Here is a 12,435-nt window from a genome sequence, read left to right as displayed (position 1 = left end):
CCCCCTCCCCCTTCCCTTCCCCCGTTAACATCTCCTCCCTCCCCCTGCTCTTCCTTCCCTCGGCCCCGCGCGCTCGCGCGCTCGCTCGCTCGTCGCTTCTCTCTCCTCTTTAAACGCCCACTTCGGATGGGGAAAGAAGACAACTTGAAGTCAAGTTGCAATTAACTTCCGCGGCAGCCCCAGCTCCGGCGGCGGCGGCAGGAGGCAGAAGCCGCCGCCTTGGAAGTCCGACGCCGGCGCGCCCGCCCGGGGAGCCGTTCTGGGTCTCGGGCCCGCACTCGACAGCCACCGCCGCCCCCAACGCCCATGCCTGAGTGAGTTCTCCTCCTCCCCCCCCCCCTTCTTCTTTTTTGCTCCTTCTCTTGCTCTTCTCTCTCTCTCTCTCTTTTTCGGAATCGATCCAAACTTCTCTGTAGTACCCACCTATGGTGCCCCTTGCTGGGGCGACTCGGCTCCCCTCTTGTGGGCGCGAGGCGGCAGGGGTCTTTCGCGCAGCCGGATCCCAAAGCGGTGGGCCAGTGGAGTGAGGGCGAGCCACTGGGTTGGGGTACTTGAAGATACCATTCGTTCTGTCTCGGGGTGTGGACTCACTAACACACCTGCCCGGCAGACCCGGGCTGAACAAGCTCCTCCAGGACCTCGGTATGGCCTCTCTTGGAAGAGAAAAGTGAGTCGAAAAGACCGAAGGAAGCAAATGGGGAGTAGGGGAGCCTCTCTGTGCGCCCCCGGGCCCGGCAGCAGGCAGAAAGGCGCCCGGCTGAGTGGGCTGGGGGAGTGAAACCCTCCCCGGCCGGGTCGCAAGTCGGCTGAGCATCCTTCCCCAGTCGGTCTCCGCCTTCCTCCGCCCCCCGCCGGCGCGGCTGCTGGTGACCAGCGCGGCGGAAAGGGCCCTGGGAAGTTTGTGGCAACTTCTCCATCCCGGGAGCCACTCTAGCGCCGGGGCGCTCAAGTTTGAGCCGGGAGTTTGCTAGCGGCGGCGCTCCGCGTTCGAGCCCTAGTCCGCTGTGGCGAGGTCGGTGCTGGAGGGATGGCCGGCAGGAACGTGGGTTTCAAGTGGGGCTGGAGGCAGGAGGAGGTGCTCCCTCCTAGCGGGAGCTGGGGTATCTCAGGTACGGCCTCCGGGTCCGCACCGTGGCCCCCTCCTGCGGTCCGGACCCCAGCGCGGCGGCCTTCTCCGAGCGCTCCGTTGCTGAAGCTCCCAGGGCGGCGGAGCGTAGGTTTGGGAGACTACGGTGGAAGGCGCGAAACAGGCAGGTGCCAGGTCTGGGGAATAACACGCGCGTCCCGGGGAAACGCATGGAGTAGGACTGTTTGGGGATGACCCCAGGAAACTGAGAGGAGAAGGATACAGGGCTCTTTCTCTTAGTTTTGGCCCCGGCCTCCAAATGAGCGGTGCACGTTTTACTTAGAAGTGTCAACCACAGGGTCGCCTCTCAAAGTGCCCTGGTTGGCAACTTTGACCTCTGCGCCCTTCCCCCGTGAACTTTCTCAGAGGCATTCCAGACTTCAGGCAAATGTGACTTGGACTCCACATGGTTGTAAAAGAGACAGGGGATACCGAAACATGCCCTATTCCCGGGAGAGAGTCTCTTTGCCCAGACTAATTGGGGTTCTTTGCCTGCATCCTGGGAGGCCGAGGGGACCTGGCTTTCCCAAGAGGACAGAGAAAGGGGGTAAGAATGAGTAAAACGCGGCCGCACTGTCAAGTGTTGCCCTAAGCAGTCCTTGGAATCCAGAGTGTGTTTTGCTACTGATAGAGTAACTCATCCCGTTGAAACTTTATTGAGATTTACACCCTCTACAACGTGGATTTTTCTGAGATGTCAGCAATGTGGAATTCATTCTATACTGTCAAATGTAGCTGCAAAAAACCAAAACGTACTTTAAGACTGGAGAAAGCCAAGGTTGAGGTATTTACTCTAAAAACCTTTCATCTGCTGTTTGGTGCTAGTGCTATGATTTAGCAGCAGCCCTTTATTTCTATGCATATTATTTTAGTAGAACAGTAGTACATTCATATACTGGCTGCTCCAGTCTGCTGGCAAACATTAGCATTCAAGCTTACATTTTTGACAAATGTGCAGACAGGAATAGCATGAATAGGCATCTTAAATATTAACAACCTAAGCATCTGTTGTGAAACAAATTTAATATATTTACTCTGTTTTTCTCACATTGTTAGAAAAGGTTATAATAAGTGCATAATTTCAACTATAGTTAGCAGAAGTAACTGGCTGTATCTTTCACTACCTCTCCAAGTATTTAACACAATCACCAGCCATAAATACTTTAATTAACTTGGTTAGGCATATTATTAAATACACTTCAGACAATGTGCATATGATGTAAAACAAAACAGTATCAAAATATGTATCCTATTTGTGCACATTTTAAATGACTATGCATTTTATAAATATAGCAAATGTGTTTGTTCCTCATCTCCATTTGACACTTTATTACTTCATATTTTTTCTAATGGAAACAGTATTTTAAATGTAGAGTTGTTCAGTCATATGTAATACATAATAAGTAAACAGTAGCTATAAAATACAAAGCATTGTTGAATTTAAATATGACTAGATGTAACAAGATTACACAGGAGAAATAAAATCACTGTTCAATTTTGTATTCCTTTCTGAATAATGAATACAAATGATGGATGAAAAGGAACAAATAGGGATTTCCTTCCTAAAGTACTGTTTCCTTAAAATGGAGTGAGGGAGGGGGGGATAGAGAAAGAGGACCTAAAAAACTTCCAAAATTCTGAACAGTTATTTACAGAATCAATGCATTCCTCATTTTCCCACAAGCTGAAATATGTAATAAATAATAGTTCTTTGTATGTAAAAGTATTTAAAAGGAATGCCTTTTGTTCAGTTGTTTTAATAAATTAATATATTCTTTGGTTGATAATCTACAAAAGTAGCTCTTTTGTTTCCCGTGATCTTAAACAAGACCAACAACAAAATGAATATTGGTTTATTTCTGCAAAGAAGTCTGTTGCCAGCTATATGAACCTGATTGGATAAGATATGAAAATGCTGAGTGATGGTTAAGAAAGCCTGCATTAACTTAGCTAAGACTAAAAGATCTGGAGGAGATTTTCAATTATTTTTTTTTCATGTGGCAGGTTGTGGATTGTAAATTAGGCCTAAAAGGTCAGGTGACAGGCACCTGTTCCTCATTATTGTAAAAATCTTTTGGTTACAAACACTATTAAGTTAAACACAACACGGATATACAGCAGGGACTCTATAAAGCACTCTAGTGGTTTTTCATCTGCTCTGTAAATTTCCAGAAGGGCCATACATAGATGTGCCCTTTACGTAACACGTCGTTTCTTCCATACATGTTGTCTTGGATGACTGTAATTTATATTACATTAGTACTTGGGATTGATGAAGTATATAAAATAAATGCATATGACTGAATCAGTCTTCAGACTGTCTAGACATGTTGCAGTCGAATGCAAAATACTCTTTTCAAACCCCTTTTTTCCTTTACAATTCTAATTGTCAAATTTTTGTCCATGTTTTAAATAGAAACCTCCCCAAATTGTCTTTTATACTTTTTAGATAAGATGAGCTCCCCTTTTAAATGATGCCATGAAATATTTTGCTCCATATTTGTGTATAAGGAGAAAATTAGTTGCTATATACCATCATAGCTTTGTAGCATATATAAAATGGGAAGAAAACCACATTTTGCATGAATGCTGTTAGGAAGGGGATCATTGTTTGAGCTTCAAACTTGCTGCTTCTCTCAGAAGAGTTCAGTAATATTCCTATTGGAATTAAGTGTGATGTGAGTTTTATAGCTTGTTTACTGTTATTTATTTCAGAGAGCAGAATATGCAAACATATCGAAAAGACCTAAGTAGCACAAGGTTGCAAAATATTAAAGATTCCATATGCTTTTAATTAGCAAATGAGGATTTTGTATAAATTAAGTAACTTAGGTTATTGAATTCTGTTATTTAAATATGTTCTTTGTCTCTTTGGTTTTATATAGCTTATGCTTATTATATTAAGTATTCATTTTTAGCTTTTGTGATCAGATTACGGGACAGTCATTACTCTTGCTTTTCAAATTGATTTAGGTTGCGAACCCCAAAACTCTGAGATGATTTTTACAAATTGGTTTACGTTTTGACAGAGTTAAGTTAATTAGTAGATCAAGCACGAAAAACCATCCGTGGTAGGGTATATTTTCTGGTAAAATGAAAGTTATGTTTCAGCATGATGAGCATCAGGCTTCAGTAATCTGTTCCTCTTGTGGAATGAACACTTCCTACTTCGAGCTAGCAGGCACCTACTGTTTATTTACGCTGCATTAAACTGACAGCTCAGCAATCAGAGGAAAAATATTACTTACCTTCCTGAAGTAAATACCAGTTTATAGGTTAGTGCACGTATTTATATTCCTGTCACCACTAAATAACGGCTCTGTCTCCATTTTAATATCTACCTGTGCTGTAATCCAGGGCTTCAGACTCTTCCTGGTTGGGGGTAGGAGGTCAGGAGGAGTTTTTCTTATCATTTCCCAGTGGCAAAACTTTAAAGAGAAGCAATTTCATCTTCTCATTTCTGTCATGTAAGAACCAGTTGAAAGAAATGTTATGCACTTTTACTTTGCATACCTCAACTATAACATCAAAATCCAAAAAGAGTCTGCATGCCACTTAAAATAGTCATCCTGAAGCAACCTCCAGACAGATACCTTCAAACACATTCAAGTGTGTGTTTGCTACATTAACATTCTACAGAGTTCCAAGTAGATTACTTAAACTATTTGATTTCTTAGATAATTACTTAGAAAAAGTATCTTCCCTTCCAAATCTTAGATGGAATGTTTCAGTTTTTAATGGAAATCTGCAAATATGAGTACAAAGTAGGGCTCATTGATTGGTTGATTGATACTGTTGCTGTCCCCTGAGAATATTCTTACCACTTTTACTTCTTGTCTTGCTAATTTGCCAACCTTAAGATAAAAGAGATTGCTACTTTCTTATAATATTAAATGTTATTTGTTGTTTTGTATTTTAATTAAAAGTTTGTTCTCTGCAATGACCCCTTGAAACTTCAAAATGTGGTTAAAGGTGAATTCTAAAACTCATAATTAACTTTTGAGAAAATGCTCGTTTTCGCTTACATTGTGTAAGTAGCTCTTACACTCGTGGTCTACACATAGCTGTCAATTGCTAATCATATATTCCATTGACATCAGAGCCGAATGTGGTCTTAATACAGCATACAAATCAAATCTGTTACACAAGTTTCTTCTCTTTCGCTATACCAAAGAAAAAGTGTCTTACTATGGTAATTTAAATATCGTTCATAAGTGCTATTCTCAATGGTAAGTCTATTTAAACTTGATGTCTTCATAGAGTGTGATCAACACATTAACATACATTATTTAGTATTTTTGAACTTACGCCAGGTGTACCTTTTGCTGTTTATTTTTCTAAAGTCTTCTTTAAGATCAGATATTTCGTTTCAGAGTAAATAGATACAGATTGTGTGTATATATATTCAGAGTGAGATATAGTAGTGTAGCGTTTCTCCAGCATATTGGCCTATTTTTATTCTTTCAAGTTATTCTGTATCACTTCCACAGTTGTTGCTGTCAGAAGGTTTGTAATAGAAATTCTAATCATCTCTTTCAATGGACTTTCAAGAATGTAATTCAGTTTATGCGGTGATCTACTGTAGTTTACGAGAGATGAAAATTAGTTAACTGATACTCCAGCGTTTATGTCCTTAGTTTCTGCTGAAATTTATTAGTCCAGTTATTTAATATTTGGTAGAGAAGTATCTTGCAGTCGGAAATTAAGAGTTGTTCAAGTTTCCAGTGGAGAAAAGAGATTGCTGGGTAAAACATTTAACTGTCCAATATTTTATTATGCTCATTCATTTTAGAGCCCGCTTATTATTGCATGCGTTTTTGAGTACCTAGGGGCGCAGGACCCCCAAATGAGACTGAAATGCTCGCAGAAGAAGCAGTTGTCAGGCTGCACCTGGATGTGCCCTTACTAGAATGTCTGTGGCCCTGCGCGGGTCCCCCGCCTCTGCAGCCCTTCCCCCCATGTGTGCAGGAAATAGAGGGTGTTATACTGGGTGAAGTGGGTGGACTCTACCCAGAGCTATGACCTGATTTGTGACGCATCTTCAGAACTGCAGTAATGGTCCAGCTGCTTCACAGGCAACTGGTAACCACCTCATTTGGGGATGCTTCTGCCTTGCTGGCGGTGCCAGGGAGAACTTCATCATTGTCACCTCATCAAAGACTACTTTTTCAGAGCTCTCCTGTAGGGCTAGCTTCTGAGAGCAGCCTCTGATATTTGGAGGGTAAGTGCCAAAAAAAGTTCCTACAGTCAGTTCCATATGGAGAACCAAGGTCACAGCCACAGTGTGAGATAGGCATTTGGTGGCGGTGGTGAGGGGCAGGGAGGTCTCTGTGTTTGGAGGTTGCTTTTTATCAGCTACAGCTGATTTGGGACCAGATACCAAGAAAAATTCTTCAGTGGACATTACTTTTTGAGTTGTGAGATATGATAGCAAGCTCCCAGGAGAAATTATTAAACCTTCTTTCCTTAAGATACTTAAAGAAAAAGGTAATGAGTACTCTGTGTGAGGGGGAATTCTTTAGATGCAGTTTTCCTGGAAGCAAGGCATATAGTGGAGCTGATTGCTAGAGGTTCCTTTCTAGTCTTATGCAATGGTTTCTGATATGCCGTTAAGAGCATGTAAATGACAATTTAGCCTTTTAATGTTTATAATGTTAAGGACTTTAAGGTAAAGGACTTTAAGGTAAAAGAGGTTTTATATTATAAATATTTTATTATAATAATTATTGTAAATAAAATAGAACCTAGTATATGCAGATATCTTTTGAAATGGAGATAGTCTTAAGTATAGCATATCCATAATTAGCTGTTTGATGTTGAATGCAGTTGAGTTTTTCTATTCCAGTGAACCAGACAATGGAAATTATTTGGGATTAACAACAGGGCTATGTGATTCTTGATACAGCAAACCTTTCTTCCTCCCAGAAAGTATTTTTATCAGTGAATGAAGTACTAAGTTAAAATGCCTACAATTTTAAAGTTTAAAAGAGTTTGTAGAATTTATAAAATAATCTAAGTGTTTTTCGTTGTATTTTTGCCAACTGAAATGCATATTGAAATGTGCTGTTTAATGTTAGCTTTCTCCTGACTGGTAGGAAAGAACAATATTTTAATAACTACACTTTAAAAAAAATTCTTAGAGGTGGGCTCTTTTTTGGGTGGTTTAGGAGGACTCAAAAACAATTTAGAACATTATCTTAAAAGTTTAAAAATGACAGCCTTAGTTTGTATGGAGTCATTGTATTTTAATAATACTGTACAGTTATTAGTGTTATTAGAGCAGTAGACAGTTAATTACAGCCTTTTGGAGACATGTTAACTGTATATTAACAATCATGTTAATTGAATGATGTATACTCTTACCTACAAGCTGCTGCTTGCTGGACTCTTTTTAAAAAATTCTTTTAGGATGTGTAGAGTCAGATTTTTGGTCCAGAATTATCAAAGGCTTCCGACTCCAGCACCTTAAATTTTAAAACTTTTCAGTGGGATATAACATTTTCTTCCTGTTCTTTTTCTTTGTTTATAATTAGTTAGTATTGGCTTGATGGCTTTTGCCAGTGGCATTAGAAATTGTTGTCCCTCAGCAGTTTTTGCATTCCCACGTTGTATGTTGAGACGCCCACATTTTCTTGTTTTCTGATGACTTTGGCCAAAATAAACCATAAAAAGCTTATTGAATTGATTTAACACCTCCTAATACTTCTTTTTTGTAGAATCATTTTAGTCACTGTTCCGTTAGCCAAGTTATGTTTCTTTACAATTCTGTACAGCCTAACATTTAAAATACATTTGAGCAGTTGATCACAGTGGTAGTTCTAAGTTTTTGTCTTTGTCCAAATCATGAACCTGGGTTTTTGCTTTGTCTTGTGGCATAGCAGAGTAACGAGTGATGGAAACTAAAGGGTCTTAAAGATGGACTTACCCTTACTTAGGCAGGTCTACCCAGTTGGTTAACCATTTGAATTCTCACGATGAATTTGGACATGTAGACCTCGTAACCTTGTAACATGGCCCTTAAACATGGCTTCGTGTTCCCAGGGTCTGTATGAAGTTTATAGGTGCTTCTGTTATTTATTTCTACAAGTTATTAAACTACAGCACAGTAAATTGTCAGGTATGTGTCTGTATTATATAAAATAGGAGAAACTTTACAGTTAGCATTCTGTGCCTTGCACATAGTAAGCACCCGTTGAAGAATTTGTAAATCAATAAGATAGTGAATTTAGTTTATGCTAATTTTTGGAGAAAGAGACTTTTCTCTCTAATTTTCTCTTTTTACTGGAGTTATCTGAACACTTAATCTACCCCACTTTTCTGGATAATTAAATGTTTTTCTCCTTTAACTATCTGCTTTGTGTCACTTTCTGACTGTAGTTACTGGGATTTTCTGTCTTATCCTCATTACTGATCCCCAAGTAAAAACGAAGCCCATTGCCTTCGAGCTGATTTCCGACCCATAGCGACCCTATAGGACAGAGTAGAACGGCCCCATAGGGTTTCTAAGGAGCGGTGGTGGATTTGAACTGCCGACCTTTTGTTTAGAAGCTGAGCTCTTAACCACTGCACCACCAGGGCTCCGTCTGACCTCCAGGATTAGGTTAAGTATATCTGTTCAGGTTCATGGTCCTTTGGTGTTTGCTTGTGGTAACAAACTGTACTGGTGTTAACACAGAGCACTTCTCTGAGGTCCTTGTGGTTAGGCTACCATGGAATAGTCTTTTGGATATTCCGGAACCAAAAATACCAGGACTAGTGGCCCAAGGCCAATTGACCTCTAACTATTCAAAAGATTTTTTTTGCAAGACCCTATTGGATAAATGTCAGCTGTGATTATTGGGTAAGAAGACATTATTCATTGCAGCTATATCATTATTTCAAAAAGTTCTCAATTTAGGGTGTTTATATGAATGAAGATTTAACTCCATTCCTTAAAACTAATACTAGAATTGCTGTGGGATTGTGTTAGCTCCATCGAAAACCTTCTGAAAACTTCTGGGCGTTCTATGAAACTTATCCAAAAAAAAAGATACTTCCTTTTAAAATTTCTTTTCTGTTTTTTTTTAGACGTGTGCAACTGTTTGCAAGAGGGTCCTATTTAGCTTACACAAAGGAAAGTATTCGTTGAGTGGGTGCATTGCTGTGTGACCTATTACATTATCATGCACATTCTGTCTCTTTAAAAACAGTCTCCTCTATTTGCCCTATTAATTGTTGATATGTTGCCATCCACGAGACAAAAATTACAGCTGTAATTAAATAATCATGTGATGCTCCTTAGTGCCAGTGAGAGCAAACTCATTTTTCCAGGCCCTGATGGTCACTAATTATTGTATTACTACTGGCTTGCTTTATTTTTTTTAATGATTCTCTATGTCTGTAGATTACTTACCTACTGTCCTTCTTTTCAAAATTAAAGAAAGTAGAGACCCTTAGGCCAGTTAATTGGCTACGGTTCCTCAGGGAGGTAAGTTAGATACACCTTTTCTGCTTTCGGTCACCTGGTAGCTTCTTTGGGGAGCTACATCAATGGTGTGGTTGCCTGCCATTTAATTTACGCTAGTGTTTTGGCTGGGATGGAGGCATATGGGCAATGCCAGGAGAATTACAAAAGGAGCCGGGTATTAAAATTCAGAAATGATTAAAATTGAAATAAAAGGATGCTGCTGCTTTGCCAGTACTCCAGCAGTCATAATGACACAGAGAGATGAGTTTCCACCTGCATCTTTTCCTTCTTTCTCATTTCCTCTTGTTTACTGTTGACACATTTTCCATATGTCTGTCTCCTGTCTCTGTCTTTTTTTGCACTGTTATGTATTCCTACTTCTCTCTCTTTCTTTAAGCATGGAGAAGCCTACTTAACCTTATTATAACAATAACAGAATAGGTTATTAATATTTAATATGCCCATGATTAAAATTTCTCTCCCTTAAACATAGGTCAGCTGTATTATTATTAACTGGCATGTAATTTTTCATTTAAAATATTCTTATTCTGCCCCTTGCTGTTTCTGAAATGTAGTCTACTTTAGTAGTGATTTAATACATAATGTTTAGAAAACTGTGGTCGGCTAGTGAGAATAGAACTTACCAGCCATGGATAATCAATTATGCATGAATTCAAATGTAACAGATGGAATCTGGTGAGTTAAAGTTTCTCTTTGCCTTAGTGGATTTTTTTGTTGTTTGTTTGATACCTGTCTCTTAGATAAACATCTACTGTAACATGTGAGAAATTGTCTTATATCCTTCTTTTCTCCTTAAAGTGAACTTTTTTTTTTTTTTTTTTTACTTAAGTTTAGGAGTAGAGACTTTTTATGGGGTCTTAGAGAATGAATAGATTCTGCCCCTTGGTTTTATAGATATGGAACTTGATCCTGCTTGACTTAGGAAGGGTCATTCAGCTAGCTAGTATAGGAAGAAGCAAGACACAAATCTAGTTCCCCTATCTTTTCTCCGCTACTTTTCCCACTGTGTTATTTACCCTCTCTCATGTGGGAATTCCTTAATAATAGGGGTATTACACTAATTCTGGGTTTTAAAGGATTTCTGATGAAAACTGTGATAGACTAGTTTTAAATTGCATAATACTGTCATGCATGCAGGTTATTTGTGTATATATAGCATATTATGCTCCATGTACATTATATGTACATTCATTCATACTCTCGAGTGTTTGCCAAACAATTGGATTTCTCAAATCTATTGAAAATGCCGCAGGATTTGGTTTCTATCCGAAACTGTGGCAGACACCAGCCGTGGACGTACCTTTACTTTTGCTTACAGTGCCATAGATTTTCAGAGACAAGACCCCTCTGTGCAGAGTGAACTCAAAAGTTCTTTCTGAGAGCCTTGTTACCACCAAGGAGAGAGAAGATGTTTAATTCCCAATAAATAGGATGTGACTATGTAGTGATTCTTCAGGTGCGGAGCAGTAGAAGAACAGTGGGTGTTGTCCATCTTTAAGGCAAGACAGTCTCAAAACAGTTACAAGCTGGTCCCCATCACATTTATCATAAATATGCTGTTTGTTTCTTTCCCAAGTGTGCTTATACGTATCAAAAATTACAAAGGAAAATAGTCTTTACAGAGTAAACAAAAATAAATGATTAAAAAATAGCCTCAAGGCTTACTAGTTCTTTTTTCCCCCCCCTAACTTATACTGTAGCCTTATTTATCAACTTTTTGCTTCACATCAGTGGGAAGTTTGCATGTATATTTATAGTTCATGTTAATTATCCAATGAATTAAATTTCACAATAAACATACTAATAAATAGGCACCTGCAGAACAGGTAACTGAGTATGCTTTAGCTATAGCTAGATTAGGAAACTGTTTTTTAAGTATTCTATTTAATGCTTTTGCACATAATAAATATATCTTTTTAATTTGGCTTCACTATGTATTAATTCTTAGTAATGCATTGGAAAAAAAATGTAATACATATATGAAAGTAGGAAACCCTGGTGGCATAGTGGTTAAGTGCTACGAAGTATGAACTACGATAAAATATAATTTAAACGTGAATTTCAAATTCATTAAAAATTCTACTACTAATATAAAAGTCCCTAACATGAAATCAGTAAGAATAAATGATAGGAAACAGAATATAAGATAATATAGAAAAAGAGGATATTACAAATTATTACATGTAGAAGTAAATACTTGAAACCTTATTACTGTCACTTAAAGTGACTGACAAAATTAAATTGAAAGCCCTTTGTTTTTTGTAAACAAAATGTATTATCTTTTTTTTGCAAAAAAAGGATGTAAAGTACATTTATGTATATATATATATGATTATTTGTAGATTACCTGACTACTGTTCTTCTTTTCAAAATCAAAGTAGAGAACATTTATCCATAATGAAATATGAGTCATTTATAGATTACATTTATACAATTGTTATACATCTGTGGTACTGCTATATGTAAGTGTGTGTGGTACTCTAAGCATAGTCAGTTGGGAGGGTCCACCATTTCATAAGTATAGTTGATTTTTACTCTTTTGAAAAACATCCAAAAAGAATTACGGACTTAAGGTACTCTTATTGGTTTGTTTTATCTATGCTTCTCTTCTTTTCCTAAGGTATTACAGTATATTGAATAAAATCTGAAAAGAGAGCCATTTGCTTGCATTGGAGGACTTTCAAATTACCTACTCTGGGTGGGATCTTGATCTCCAATTACCGATCCATGTTAATTATCCTCGGGTCAGGTATTCATCATATGAATTAAATATCCATCATAGACTAGACTGTGGCTGTTAGCAGGTGAGAACAAAGCAATAGACTGTTGGCGGGGGGGGGGG

At 38.7% G+C, this 12,435-nt stretch overlaps 1 protein-coding gene across 2 annotated transcripts in view; it reads left to right on the top strand.

The window, feature by feature from the left end:
• The first annotated feature begins 105 nt into the window (after nt 1–105).
• The window catches only part of SATB1 (SATB homeobox 1), a 104,932-nt gene continuing 92,602 nt past the window's right edge, over nt 106–12,435 (top strand). The window contains exon 1 of one of the 2 annotated variants that reach the window (XM_023739557.1): nt 106–314. The gene's annotated coding sequence lies outside the window, so the exon portion shown is untranslated. Of the gene's footprint in view, nt 315–358; nt 6,348–12,435 lie in introns of those variants that run through there. The other variant, XM_004385285.2, reaches the window with a different exon arrangement.

This window comes from Trichechus manatus, unplaced genomic scaffold, assembly GCF_000243295.1.
Source record: "Trichechus manatus latirostris isolate Lorelei unplaced genomic scaffold, TriManLat1.0 scaffold00136, whole genome shotgun sequence".
NCBI classification, from domain to species: domain Eukaryota; kingdom Metazoa; phylum Chordata; class Mammalia; order Sirenia; family Trichechidae; genus Trichechus; species Trichechus manatus.
This window is presented reverse-complemented; position numbering and strand designations above follow the sequence as displayed.